The sequence below is a fragment of the Elephas maximus genome, chromosome X (genome assembly GCF_024166365.1).
Source record: "Elephas maximus indicus isolate mEleMax1 chromosome X, mEleMax1 primary haplotype, whole genome shotgun sequence".
NCBI classification, from domain to species: Eukaryota; Metazoa; Chordata; class Mammalia; order Proboscidea; family Elephantidae; genus Elephas; species Elephas maximus.
The window spans coordinates 176,390,515-176,403,498 of record NC_064846.1 but is presented as its reverse complement, the minus strand read 5'-3'; the positions used below and the strand labels follow the sequence as shown (position 1 = coordinate 176,403,498).

General features: G+C 43.7%; 1 protein-coding gene and 1 pseudogene across 2 annotated transcripts in view; one reads left to right on the top strand and one right to left on the bottom strand.

The window, feature by feature from the left end:
- LOC126069377 (zinc finger protein 11-like) overlaps positions 1-11,086 on the bottom strand; it is a 37,596-nt pseudogene extending 26,510 nt beyond the window's left edge.
- Positions 1-12,984, top strand: part of LOC126069376 (cAMP-dependent protein kinase catalytic subunit PRKX-like) — a 117,031-nt gene that overhangs the window by 11,468 nt on the left and 92,579 nt on the right. The window lies entirely within an intron of this gene.

The window sequence follows — 12,984 nt, the reverse complement described above, 5'->3', positions numbered from 1 at the left end:
CTAAAGGAATAAATAAATTTAAAAAATGATGCCATTCTTACCTACTGAGGCCAGGTTTTTGAAGGTTTCCATCATCACGTCTCTGTAGAGTTTCCTCTGAGCAATATCCAGGAAAGCCCACTCTTCCTGGGTAAAGACCACGGCCACATCCTCAATGACCACTGAGTCCTAAAACATCCCAACACATCCTAGATCAGCCAGGTACTGTGTACTCCATTGTGTACAAGAACGAAGGGTGAGGCTGACAGTCCTAGGGAACTAAGAATTCATAGAGATTTGACACAAGGTTCTGTGTTTACCAAGGTCTATCCCAGGGTATTGCCATCAGCCTCTTCCCATCCCTAGCTACACTGACTTCCTCACTGATTGCATCCTTTGTCACAGATTTCCATTGAGATAATCTCTCCACAGTGTGTAACCAACTGCAGTCATATTCTTCTCTCTCTATGGTCTAGAACAGTTAGAAAATGTAGCAACAGTTAGAGAAATATTCTCACTGAGATCATCACTTCCTTGTGAACAAACAATTCCACTTCCTTCCCTAAGACCCACCAGAGCACTCAACCACACATAAATGACAGCGTGAAGGTAGGATGACGTATTAATAACTGGGAAACACTGCGGAAGGGCAGTTTTTCTTTTTGCTGCTCACAGCCATGGGAGGACCAGTGGCCTGTAAAAACCAAAGTGGTAACCCAAGGCCCTGAGCTGGGCATATTTTCTAGAACAACTCTAGGAGATCAGGAGGTGACAGGTCTATCTGCTGAAAAAAGAATATATTTTTGCATATTTATGAATTTTTACATGTCAGTTGCCTATTTTCAAAAACTCAGTTGTTCGGTCACCCCATCTGTCTCACAGGGACAAGTAAAGGTAACTGAAGTTAAAAAGAGCTCAGGTGACACAGGAAACGTGAGAATCAGATCTCCCCATGATGCTCAGATTTCGAGACCTGATGCAGCTGTCCACTAATCACACATTAGTGATTGCCCCCTCAACAAACATAAACTCATACTCCCTCACACACACATACTCTAATACAAGACGGACAAAGAACACTACCTGTGCAGAAACAAGAACACGACACCCTTGTGTTTGTTGAGTGGCAAGAGGTTACAATGCTCATTTTCTTATGACAGAACAACATGATAAGTGTAATTAATGTCACCTAATTACACATGTAAGCACTGTGGAAATGGCAAATGTTTTATTATATATAATTCTTACCAGGAACATTAATTTTGTAAGTTGAAGTGTTGACGGTTTACCTGTTAAATTGCTTGTGAAGCCTAGGAAATGGAGACTTAGACACCAGCCTTCTAGAGGCTTCACTTAAAAATTCTCTCAAGTTTGCAGCCCCTGGAAGGCACACAACCATGACTACGCTGGAGTCTTCTGGTCTGTAAGAGCGACCTCTGTGAAACAGCACGAATCCACTGGCTTCCTCGTGGGGTGAGGAGAGAAAAGTCTGCTAAATGACTCTTTGGGTGCTAAAACAGAGCAGCTTTAGAGTAAGAAGACTCCTCTTGTCAGGGGAGTGGTGAAGTGAGCTGTCTGAGTCCTCTCTAATCAATCCTTGTATGATGGGTCACAGCACACTCTGAGCTACAGCCAAAATCCAAAAATGTCCTCTTCGGCAGTAGGCAGGGTTACAGAAAGTCATCAAAAACCCTCATGTTCGTTATACAATAATGATAAGGAGTTCCATGTATTGAGCAACTACAATTTGTGAAAGGTTCCCCAAAGAGTTTTCAACACTAGTTCATTTGTATCTCATGACTGTCCTCAGCAGGTATTATCTCTGATAGTTCATAGCTGAGTAAAGACAGAGAAAATCAATCCCATGCTCTCTGTTGGCCACAGAGCCCTGATGGTGCAGTGGTTAAGAGCTCAGCTGCTAACCAAAAGGTCAGCGGTTCGAATCCACCAGCCGCTCCTTGGAAACCCTATGGGGCAGTTCTACTCTGTTCTATAGGGTTGTTATGAGTCAGAATCAACTTGATGGCAGTGAGTTTTAATGTCAAGTAGCGATATGGTCTACGGAAAAAGCACAGTCGGGATGAGCAATAAAGAAGCATACTTAGTGAGTTAGTGCAGGGAGCAACAATCATTTTAGAAAATGTTAGCTAGTGAAACCTGGCTTGGTAATGTAAAAAAAAAGATCGCACTTTTAATTCCAAAAATTTGGAAACAGGTTGTGATGATTTTGCAAACAGTCATATACATTTCACATGTTAGTTGACTTCAACAAATCCCCAAGTACAGGTACAGAAGTCAAAGGGCTCCACTGACCTTCCCGCCCAGGAAAGGGAAGACACACTGCTTATAACCAGACAAGGCCATTAGCAGTGCGAAAAACATGTAAATTTGGGAAACTGGTAAAAAAAAAAAACCAACGTAAATGAATAGTATAAAGAAAGTAACATGAAAATAAAGACCACACTAATGACACAAAAAACAGATGGAAGACCTCCGGTTTCTGGTTTAAATCGTCTGTCTCATCCTCCCCAGAAAAAACCTGAATGCATGAAACGCAGAAAATTGAGGTCTCAGGGCAAAGTGCTGCCCCAAGACTGGACGGACACATAGGCAGCTATAAAGAATCATGCCAGAGCAAAAGCCTAGGAGCAGAAGCCACCTGTAGGATCAGTACCAGCGTAGGAAAACTTAAAGTGCAATTGATGGATTGCTAGAGCCTCAATGTGGATAAGCTTCTGGGTTAAAAACGCCAGGGGGCCCAAACTTAGGGGGACCCACAGAGTTTGCGAGTTTCATTTGCAGGTACTCTTAACAGGTCCTCAGTGTGACCACCAGAGAAAAATCTCCTTGTGCTTTGAAAGGCAGCCATTTCAGAAATTACCCAGAGGATTCTGTTCTCCCTGACAAGGCCTGCCCTCAAGGGAACCTATTTACCAGGGTCTTCCTGACCTGCAATAGTGAGATACCCAACTCCAGTCCCATCTAGGCTTCCTGTTCTCACCAAAGTGGGTGAGGGGAGAAGCAGGAGAGCACTTGTAGGGTCACTGCCCAGGGCACAGGCTCACTGAGACTTAATCACTGGACTAAAGCAGGCTTCCATTTGTGCACACCTTACCACAACATTAAAAAGGTTCTTATATAATAACAGCATTACAAAATAAAGGACTCCAAGTCTCAGACCTGATTTAAGAAGCCTCCAGAAAGGGGGACATCTAGGTCAATTGGCATTATTAAGTTTATTATGAAAATGTTCTGTATCCCACTTTGGTGAGTGGTGTCTGGGGTCTTAAAAGCTTGAGAGTGGCCACCTAAGATGCATCAATTGGTCCCATCCCACTTGGAGCAAGGGAGAATGAAGAAAATCAAAGATGCAAGGAAAATATTAGCTCAAGAGACTAAAGGACGATGTGAGCCAGAGACTCCACCGGCCTGAGACCAGAAGAACTAGATGGTACCCAGTTGTCACCAGTGACCGCCCTGACAGGGAACACAACAGAGACTCCTGGATGGAGCGGGAGAAAAGTGTGCAGCAGAACTCAAATTCACGTAAAAAGACCAGACATAATGGTCTGATAGAGGCTGAAGTATCACCTGAAACTATGGCCCCAGTTGCTCTAACAGAGAACTAACCCAGAACTGAAACCATTCCCAAAGCCCACTCTTCAGACAAAGATTAGACAGGACTATGAAACAAAAAAATAATACACGTGAGGAGTGTGCTTCTTAGTTCAGTTCAATACATAAGACCAAATGGGCAGCTCCTGTCCGGAGGGAGGAGGAGAAGGCAGAAAGGGACAGCAACTGGTCAAATGGACACAGGGAAAGCAGAGTGGAAAGAAGAGTGTGCTGTCACATTGTGCGGATTGCAACTAATGTCACAAAACAATATATGTATAAATTTTTATATGGGAAATTACCTTGAGCTGTGAACCTCCACCTAAAGCACGAAAAGAAAAGAAAAGAAAAAAAAAGTCTCCAGGAAACTGAAACACTACAGAGGAAAAAAAAAAAAGAACATCAGAGCAACAATTACAGCAAACTGTAGTAAACACAGCCTAGTGTCTGGCCTGATAAAGATAAAATCTCATATTAAAGGCCTTTTTATTTACCTCATTTACTTAGTACATAATCTCTGGCTTCCAACAGAAAACTACTAGGCACCCTAAAGGCAACAACACAGCTGGAAGAGACAGCAAGCATCAAAATCAGTCTAAGATACAGCACAGATTTGGGAATTATAAGGCCAGAACTTCCAAATAACTATAATTAACAAGCTAGGTGTGCTTGTGCAGAAAGTACATCAACTGTAACTACACGTGGGTAAGACAGGCAGAGAGATGGAAACTAACAAATCAAATACTGGAAAATCAAAAGCAATGTAACAGAAAGGAAGAGTGCCTTTAACGAGTTTATCAAATGACAGGACAAAGGAAAGGAAAGAATAGGAAGCTCGAAGGTATGTTAATAAAAGACTCTCAAAACTGAAATGCAAAGAGAAAAAAGAATGAAGAAGAGGGAATTGAATGGCCAAGGACTGTGGGACAAAATTACAAAGGTGGGCCATCCATGCATTGAGAATACCAGAAAGGAAGACCGTAGAAATGAACAGAAGAAATAACTGAGGTAATAATGACTGAGAAATTTAGAAAATTTATGACACACAGCAAACCAAAGATTCAGGAAGTTCAGGGAATGATTCTCAGCGGTTTGGCAGTTATGAGGTGGTTTGGCAGTTCCGAGGTAGTTTGGCAGCTGTAGGATAATGTGATCACTTCCATGATGAGGTTTGATACGGTGTGATCACCTCCGTGATGGAATCTGCTGTGAGCAGCCAATCAGTTGAAAGGGAGTTTCCTTGGGGGTGTGGCTGCGTTGAATATAAGTGGACCTTCTGGCGAGTCTCGCGGGCTTTTGCTAGTTCTGGATCCTGCAGCTGGTTCCCGTTCACATGACCTCCGGTTCTCTGGATTTGAGCTAGCAGTTTACCTGCCTATGTTGGGATCTGTCAGCCTCTAACCTGACCCAGACATAGATACCTGACATAAGTGCATAACACAAAGTGTACCCTAATGTAAACTGTGGCTTCCTGTTGATGATAATGTTATCAATATTGATCAATTTTAACAAATTCAGCGCACTAACACAAGATGCTGTAACAGGGAAAACTGAAGTGAGGGGACAGGAGGAAGTAGGAGTCTGTGGGAACTCTACTTAACCATTCTTCCGTAAACCTAAAACTGCTCTAAAAAAGAAAATCTATTCATTAGAAAACAAAAATGAGTAAAAGTAAAATCAGATCAACTATGTAAGACAGTCATCTCTGTGACTGGGATGTATAACTGAAAACTTAAGGATGTCCCTGCTCTAAAGGCTGGTAACTCAGCAATCAACAATGTAACATTACATCACATATATGTACGTGGTGGATTCAGAAGAGGACCTGGAACCAAAAGCTATCAAGTTCATAGAAGAAAAAATAGGATCAACGCTACAGGCCCTAATACACGGCATTAACAGGATACAAACCACAACCAACAACACACAAACGCCAGAAGATAAGCTAGGTAACTGGGATCGTCTAAAAAATTAAGCACTTATAAAAAGACTTCACCAAAAGAGTAAAAAGAGAACCTACAAACTTGGAAAAAATTTTTGGCTATTACAAATCAGACAAAGTGCTAATCTTTAAAATCTACAAGAAAATCTAATACCTTTACAACAAAAAGACAAATAATCCAATTAAAAAATGGGCAAAGGAAATGAACAGACACAAAAGAAGACATTCAAGCGGCCAGCAGACACATGAGGAAATGCTCGGGATGACTAGCCATTACTGTACCATACCCGTTGCTGTTGAGTCGATTCCAACTCATAGCGAACCTAGCCATTAAAAAAAGAAATGCAAATCAAAACTACAGGGTGATACCATCTCACCCTTGCATTACTGGCATGAATCAAACAAACAGAGAATAACAAATGGTGGAGAGGCTGTGGGGAGATTGGAACTCTTATGCACTGTGACTGGGAATGCAAAACGGTACAACCATTTTGGAAAACAATATGGCGCTTCCCTAGAAAGCTAGAAATAGAAATACCATTTGATCCAGCAATTCCACTCCTAGGAATATATCCTAGAGGAGTGAGTCGTCACACAAATAGACACATGCACATCCATGTTCACTGCAGCAGTGTTCACAATAGCAAAAAGATGGAAAGAACCTATATACCCATCAAAAGATGAATGGATAAACAAACTGTGGTACATAGGCACAATGGACTACTATGCAATGATAAAGAACAATGATGAATCTGTGAACATGGATAACATGGATGAATCTGGCGGGCATTATGCTGAGTGAAATAAGTCAATCACAAAAGGACAAATATTGTATGAGACCACTACTATAAAAACTTCTATGAAAAGATTTACACACAAAAAGAAACAACCTTTGATGGTTACAAGAGAGGGGTGGGGTAGGGATGGAAAAACACTAAACAGACAAGAGATAAGTGGTAACTTTGGTGAAGGGTAAGACAGTACACGGTACTGGGGAAGCCAGCACAACTTGTACAAGGCAAGGTCATGGAAGCTCCACAGACACATCCAAACTCCCTGAGGGACAGAATTGCTGGGCTGAGGGCCGTGGGGACCGTCGTCTCAGGAAACATCTAGCTCAACTGGTGTAACAGAGTTTATAAAGAAAATGTTCTACATTCTACTTTGGTGAGTAGCACCTGGGGTCTTCAAAGCCTGTAAGCAGCCATCTAAAATATTCCACTGGTCTCATCCCTTCAGGAGCAAGGGAGAATGAAGAAAACTAAAAATACAAGGGAAAGATTAGTCCAAAGGACTAATGGACCACATCTACCATGGCCTCCACCAGACTGAGCCCAGTACAACTAGATGGTGCTCGGCTACCACCACTGACTGCTCTTGACAGGGATCACAATAGAGGGTCCCTGGTCAAAGTTGGAGAAAAACATAGAACAAAATTCAAACTCACAAAAAAAGACCAGATTTACTGGTCTGACAAAGACTGGAGGAACCCCGAGAGTATGGCCCCCGAACACCCTTTTAGCTCAGTAATGAAGTCACTCCAAAGATTAGACAGGCCCATAAAAAAAAAAAAAAACGAAACTAAAGGAGTACACCAGCCCTGGGGCAAGGACTAGATGGCGGGACAGGAAGGTAGGTAATAGGGAACCCAAGGTCGAGACGGGGAGTGTTGACGTATCATGGGCTTTTGTTAACAAATGTCATAAAACAGTATGTGTACTATTTAATGAGAATCTAGTTTGTTCTGTAAACCTTCATCTAAAGTACAATGGGGAGGGGGGAAGGTCTTAAAAACAAATAACAGATAGTAGTTATCTCCAGGCAGAAGGAGATAAGAGATCAGGGTGGGACACAAAGGGAGGCCATAAAAATAGACCAAGATCTATTTGTCATCAGTGACTCAGATTACTATTTAGATTATACAGGAGAAGTGTATACGCCCCTTGCTTATATAGCTGATAATAGAAAGTTTAAAGCATTATTTAAAAGACAAAAGAAATGAAATTTTCACATATTATAAAAAGTCATGTGAAGACTCCTTTATTTTCATTTTACTTACCTTAGTTCAGAAGAGCTTTTACACCTTATCTGTTTATCTTAGAAATTCTGTTTACTAGAAGGTGCGCTAGAAAAGCAAAATGGCTGCAATCCTAACGTCCATGCATTAAATACAGTTAAAAACAAGAAGAAACCTTGGATCAGTTGTGTTCTCAGGTTCTATAAGAATTTAGATTTGAGCTCTCTACTGTTAGGAAACCCTGGTGGTGTAGTGGTTAAGAGCTATGGCTGCTAACCAAAAGGTCAGCAGTTTGAATCTACCAGGCGCTCCAGGGAAACCGTATGGGGCGGTTCTGCTCTGTCCTACAGGGTCTCTATGAGTTGGAATTGACTCGACGGCAGGGGGGGTTTGGCTTCTGTACTGTTATGAAAAGGTCACCAGGATGGTTTGTTCATTAAAAAGAAAGTGTAAATTCCATGCTATCTTTTAGGTAGCAAACTAGATGAAATAAACTTCTATTTGCTTGCTTCTACATAAACACTGGCAAGATGCTTCAGAAAGTAATAAAGCTAGTTATTTAAAGAAAGCTGGGGGAAGAGGGGTGGGCTGGATGAGGGCAAGAGTAGGAACAAGTCGTCATAAAGTATACTTTTAAAGTTCACATTGAGTTTCGAACTTTGAAGGTATTATCTACTGGAAAAACAATTTCAGCAAACGATACTGTACTTTTAAAACATGACATAAGTCAAATAAGTGTTTTTACTAGGAATTCATGTTCATAATAATAAAACCATTTAATCATTTAGGACCCACCTGTTATTAAATAGTAAACTTGTATAAATCACACAGCTATAAATTAAAGCTCTCTTTCAGGAGAGTATCATCACCACGCGGGACCCCCTAAACAGTCAGGGCCTTCCCCTATGAACTCTCCCCCCTTTTCTGACCTATAACAGAGTGTGAGAGGAGGAGCTGTAGTTTTAGAACTGCACAGAAAATGCTCCACTGCCTGGGGGGAGTCACAAACACTGGTCAGAGAGACGGAACAAGGATGGCTCTGGAGGGCGGGGTTCATTCAACACAGAGCACCAAGGCCCAGGGTGGGGACATTAATGCCTCAGGGTGCCAGCTCTGAGAGTCACATAAGCAAGGTGACCCCAGCCATCTAAATCCTGAAAAGCCTCATGTATATAGGGGAAAGGCCCAGTGACAGTGGAGCAGCGCCTCAGGGTGCCTTCTAAACCTCAGACCCTCAGCCTGCTCTGCCACCTTTTTTCTCCACTGAGGAACCACAGTCCCGCAGCACACAGCTGCTCCCTGAACAATTCAGATCCAGCCTCATCCACTTATGCTAAGGATAACCCAGTTCTCTGTAGAACTCACCATTTCCTTCTCCAGTTTCTGGAAGTCTAAAGGAATGTCATCTCTGAGCCCAAGAAGTTCCTTCAGGAATGGGGACAGGAGTGGAAGCAAAGCACTGGGCAGTTTGGAGGCAGATGAATAATGTTTGGTCCACACACCAGTCGGAGCAGTTGAAATACCTCCTTGTGATTTATGGATGTGCAAGATGGTCACCCTAGGTCCTCACTGCCTGGACTGGACTAGTTCTCCCTGCAGCACACCTGAGACCTGAAATAGAAGAAGGAAACAGTGTGGAGGAAGCAGGGACTGACAGGCCTTTGCCCCCCTCCCAGGCTCAGGGCAATGCTCCACCCTGAGGGTATCTGCACTGAGGGCAAACAGGCTCCAGCCCCCAGAGCACACACCTGCATTCTTCAGGCAGCTCCATGGGCCTCTTCTTTCTGCAACAAGATCACAGATGGAGGAATTTACCTCTCCCGGAGCATGAGGAGCAACCAGGCCTGGCCAGGCTCCAAAACTTGAACCTGATTTCCTCCAGGGAGTCAGGGGTCCAATGTTGAAGCTGTGGGGTCACCTCTGTACCTCCCTGCTTTACAGATCAACACATGCACTGTTATTTGATATTAACATGGGTGAATTGCCAGGAAGAACATATTTTTCAAGTTTTGTCAATAAACTCATAATGCTTCTTTCATTTTTACGTAAGTGCAGTTAAAACCCTTGTACGTTTTAGACAAATTCCTGTTTCATTTATAGCACTGTAATATGGAGCCCTTGCGGCACAGTGCTTAAGAGCTTGGATACTAATCAAAAGGTCGGCAGTTCCAATCCATCAGCTGCTCCATGGGAAGCTATGGGACAGTTCTACTCTGTCCTATAGGGTCACTATGCATCCGAATGGACTGGCTGCAAGGAGTTTGATCTGTTGGTTAGTACGTATCAGAATTTTCCACTTGCTTTTGTAATTAACATTTCTTCCCTGTGAGTCCCTCCCCCCCTTTTGTTTTCAAACCATGACACCACTAGCCCCTAAACTTTTGAGAAATCTGGGAGGATTCCTGAACACATTGTTTTTCAAACTCATAACCGATAAATCAGAAAGTCATTAAGTTTTCTCTAAGGAGCCGTCTTCTGCCTCTGTTCCCATTTCTTTGCACCCCGCTCCTCCTCCAAGCTGACTCCTATTCTTTCATTTCTTGGTCTCAGAGTCAGTATGCTCTCTCTCCTGCATGATGTTTCCATCAGGGTCTCCCCTTTAAGCATTACTCTTCTTTTAATATTTTCTCTAATAGCACTCTTTAATCATATCCTTATTTCTAGATTTGTTATTTCCAGCATAAACTAGGAGCTTGTTCAGTACGTAGAATCTCAAGCCCCAACCCAGAATTGCTCAATCGAATACCACATTTTCATAGGATCCCCAGCTTATCCACATTGACATTCCACTATGAGCAGCATTTATTGATACATAACCTGTAACCAAGGGCGGGGCGCCCTATCGACAGATGCCCTGGGGAACCATCCAGGCTGTGAAAGAATAAATGTCTCTGTGTTAAAGCCATTCACTTGTGGTATTTCTGTTATAGCAGCACTAAATGAGTAAGACAGAAGCCCTGTGAACCACGGACATTTAAACTACATCCCTGAACTACCTTCCTGACCCACAACCCATCTCCACATCTGGGCCTCCTCAGTCTTCCCTGACTTTTTCATAACAAGATCGTGTCTGACATCCTTCAGTGGCTGTGATTTCCAAGATCTGTTTGCAACAAGGAAGTGCTCAATGTCTGTCAGTAGCTGTGCCCTGGCCTTCAAGGAGCCCAGAGTCGTCAGCACGGCTCTAAACGCCCTGCTGCTGTTGCCCCTCCAAGCGGCCTCCTACTCCCCACCTGCACCCCTACTTTGCTTCCTCGGCTTCAGTCATTCTCTGACTTTCCATCAAGAAATGGATGACACTGGATTGTCTGCTGCCGCAGGGAGCGACCTCGGCGCCCGGGAGGCCCCACACCCTGCATGTCTCCCCGCTCCCTGAGCACCACAGGTGTGCGCGGCTCCCACCACCTCACCTGTCCACGCACCGACACACACAGGTCCCACCTCCGCGGCCTCCACGAAGCAGCTGCGGCCACACCGACCTCACACCGGAGCAGGACAGACACAGACCACGGGTGCACACTTCCGCTTCCGGTTTCCGGGACGCTCGGTGCTCAGGAGAAGGATTCCGTGCGGGAACCCAGAGCGCTCCAGCTCCGGACCGAGGGGTTCAGTGGCTCCCTATTGTGTTTGAGTCCTGGTCACCAAAAAACCAAACTGTCCCTGGAGTTGATTGCGACTCAAAGCGACACTTAGGACAGAGTAGAACTGCCCCATAGCGTTTCCAAGGAGCACCTGATTCAAACTTCAGACCTTTTGGGTAGCAGCCATAGATCTTAACCACTAGACCACCAATGTTTCCGCAAGAGTATCACACTTATAGGAATAAACAAACAAAAAAATAGTTGCCATTGAGTCAGCTGTGTTTCATGGTGACTCCCTGTGTGTCAGAGTAGAACTATGCTCCATAGGCTGTCCTTGTTTCTTCAGAGAGACGCCTGAGTTTTCTTAAGTTCATCTACGAGCTGAAAAGCCTATTTTAGTCATCAAAGATACCTTTGGGGAGCAGAGAAAGTTGCTATTTGCATTGTCAAAAAGTCTGAACTGCTAAATAAGTCATCTGTAAAGTAAATTATTTTGGAGGTTTTAGTGAAGCACAACACACAATGTATGAATCGGTGAAGCACCGAACTCACAGAATGAAAGCAAGTCTCACAAGTGAAATCGGTGTTCCCAGCAGTGAGAGTGTTGTAGAGAAAGGACTTTCACCAAAGCGTTCTGTGACAAAGACATTTTCGTTGTGACATATCACAAAACAGAATAGGAAACTGGCTGCAAACACTCAGGCTATTAACAGACCAAAATCCAATGAATTACAATTTATAAGTGTTTTTTATACTATTGTGCTAGATGCTGACTCATTGTGAGTAAATTACTTACAGACTATGATTGGTTAAAGACAAGACAGAGAAGTAAGATCATGATCGAGTGACCCTTTTTTCTAAGAGTGTAGTGTCTTGACACAGGGATCCAAGATCTATCATATAATGTTTTTTTTTTATTTGTTATATCAGCTACATATGATATTGGGTAGATATTTAACTCAGTTGCATGAGTGTCTGTTGTATGCGAGTGTGTGTAATGTGTGTGGTGTGTCTGTATGTGTGTGTGGCATACGTGTGTGAGTGTGGCTTTCTTAGCTCAGACGAAAGCACAAACACGCACACCAGGCAGTGGTTCCCCAAGGGTACAGAGGAGGAAAGGGAGCCCAGGCAGGAGGCCGGCTGGCAAAGCACAGCAAAGCAACGAGGAACAAGTGCGTGAGCAGCCTGTAAAGGCATGAAGGCACAGACTGTGCAAGGCTTTTCCCCAGGAGAGTTATCAGCAGATTCACCTGGGGCTCTGGGGGCCTCACCCCAGGTATGAGGAAGCCGGGCAGCTGGGGCTGTTAGCTCTGAATTGTAGCTTTCATCACAAGCCCTTCAACCCTGTTTCAGTGTAAAGCATTTTCTTCCAGTTACAGAAGCGAATGACTTTCTATGTTCTTGCTTGAGCCACAGTTAACAAGAAGTAGCCCTTAACACAAATTATTAGTCTCAACGGTTTTGGAGAAAAAAAAAAAAAAAACAGAAACAGATAACCTAAAGCATTCTACCACCAGCTGTTTGTCAGTCGATTGTCCCACGGATTGTTGGAAGATGAGGCCCTGAGGTTGGAAGGCGCTCAAAATTCACAGTGGCTGCAACCAGGCACTCGAGCTTACCAATGATCGTGGAGATGGCGTCAGGACAGGGCAACGTTTCGTTCTGTTGTGCGTGGGGTCTCCGTGAGTCGTGCTGACACTGTAGCAACTAACCAGAACAAACTTTCATCGTTAGTAGTCATTAAGGCTGGTGGCTGGTTGTGAGAATGATGCAGGACCAGGCAACGTTTTGTTCTGTCGTACGTGAGGTTGCCGTGAGTCGATGACCCATTCGGCGGCAACTAAGAGCGA